Raw genomic sequence first — 2,411 nt, 5'->3', positions numbered from 1 at the left:
CTGTAATATGGGGCAGCTTGTGGTTGTATATTGGTGATGATGTAGATTTCATGAGGGGGTAAAGTTCTCTTTTGTGCTTAGTCGACGACTTTGTGTTAGAAATTATACGTTGTAGCTGTCAAAACTCATCATATATAATATACATTTTAAGCTCTTTTTTTGATTCTTTTGCCTGGCTGTCTGTATTTTTTTGTTGTCTTTCTCATTACTATTTTCTCGTGTATGGCTTCCATTATTTGGATGGAGAATTTTTTGATATATAGACCTTTTTAAACTTTTAATTAACAAAATCGACAACATTGTTTCTTAATTAGCAAAACTGACCATTTTTTAGTCACGTCAGCACGACTGGTTGAAAATAGTCTGTTTTGCTAAATGCAGTATTTTGAAAACTCATAAAGTGCTATCCCCTCTAATTCTGGTTGCTAATCCTGCTAGCAATTAGAGGTGCTCCTAATTAGTCATGGTTGATGTTATGGTGTTTCTAGTCATCAAAGTATGATTCTTCGCCAGTAACAGACATGTGTCCCCCAACATGCGCCGCTCAAATCAAATTGATGGTCAAGATCGTTAGGAATCTCGAGTTAGCCGACTCATCGAGTCGGCATCTCCGTAGATCGACTCGAGAGGCGGTACTTGTCGGTCCTCTTGTCGAAGGCGACTCGCTACGAGCCTACTCGACCAGTTATTTGATACTTTGCGAGGTTGACTCGAGAGGCAATACTTCTCGGCCAAGCCAAATGACGACTTCAACCTCGAGCCTTACCCGCTGACAACACGTCGACGTCGCATTAAATGCTTGGTAGGTGACATCATTCTTCTAGCCTCGATAGTCTTCATGACTCATTGGACCACGTCAGCACCACCATACCCCAATCACTTCACATTTAATACCTAGGTGACCTCATCCACTTTGTCGATTGGCATGTGTAAAGTAGGTGATGACGTAGCCGTCAGCCTATACTCGTTTGCCGTCATCTTGTACTCGGTCGATATTACCATTCTACCCTTTTTTCACCACTATAAAAAGAGGTACTATTCCAAGAGCAATCTTAAGCAAATTTTCAGTATTATTCTCCATTTCACTACACTTTAGAAATGACGCAATTCATTACTTTTCCACTCAAGTTCATCAACTGATTTGATCGTCGGAGGAACAACGGGGAAACTGGTCCATGTCCTCTCACGAATTGCTATTTGTGTACACTGAAGTTACTTAACTCAAAACCAGATATTCGGAGAAGTGAGTGGCCCCTAATCAACCTCACCCCTATTATAATTACCTGTTTGATTATTAACATCAACAGTTGGCAACCTCCGCTAATTAGCAACTTAATTTTTTAAAATGACCCAGTTTCTGGCCACGATGCTGACGTGGCCAGAAAGTGGGTTGGTTTCTGTAATGAACTTTGGAATGAGTCGATTTTTGGGATAAAAGTTGGGATTAAGTCTATTTTGAAATTTTCTTCTTTGTCTCTAGGGGAAAAAACAAAAACAAAAACCAAACGCCTTTGGAACCGTGTTTTTTTTGCAATTAAATACCCTATAGTTTCCCTTATATTGTATGTATATACCGTCACTTGTTTCTGGCGGAACTTATTATTATACCCTAATTTTTTTTTTAAAAACTCTCACTTATATATGCTCACCTTCTGGCAACATTTATATACCGTAAAAATTTTCAAACTTGCACTTAAATACTCTAAAGCTTTTTAATAGACAATTAAACGCCATATAGTTATTAAAACTTGCACTTAGATACCCCCAAGTTTGTATAACTAAGGACAGTTAAGTGCAAGTTTTAAAATTTTAAGAGATTTAAGTGTGTATTTTTATAACTTTAGGATATGTAAGTGCTCCCAAAATAAGTGAGAGTGTTTTAAGTGCACATTTTTAAAACTTTAGGACACATAAGTGGCCAAAACAAGTGATTTTTTCAAACTTGCACTTAAATACTCTAATTAAAAAAAAACAGATAGTTAAGTACCCTAAATTTGTTAAAAGTTGCACTTAGATACCCTCGTGTTTGCATAATTGAGGGTAATCCAGTGTACATTTTTAAAAAATAAGTGCGAGTATTTAAGTGTGCACTTTTAAAACTTTAGAACATAAGTGGTGACCAAAACAAGTGATTTTATAAAACTTGTACTTAAATGCTCTAATTTTTTTTTAAAACAAACAATTAACTACCCTACAATTGTTAAAACTTTCCCTTAGATACCCTCAAGTATGCATAACTGAGGTTAATTCAGTGCATCTTTTAAAAAAATTTAAGATATTTAGCGCATATTTTTAAAACTTTAGTGTATATAAATGATCTCTAAAATAAGTGACAGCATTTAAGTGCACATCCTTTAGTACTTCAGGGTACAAAAGTGGTGACCAAAACAAGTGTGAGCATGTACGTGCCA

The sequence above is a fragment of the Asparagus officinalis genome, chromosome 7, assembly GCF_001876935.1.
Source record: "Asparagus officinalis chromosome 7, Aspof.V1, whole genome shotgun sequence".
In the NCBI taxonomy this organism is placed as follows: domain Eukaryota; kingdom Viridiplantae; phylum Streptophyta; class Magnoliopsida; order Asparagales; family Asparagaceae; genus Asparagus; species Asparagus officinalis.
This window is presented reverse-complemented; position numbering follows the sequence as displayed.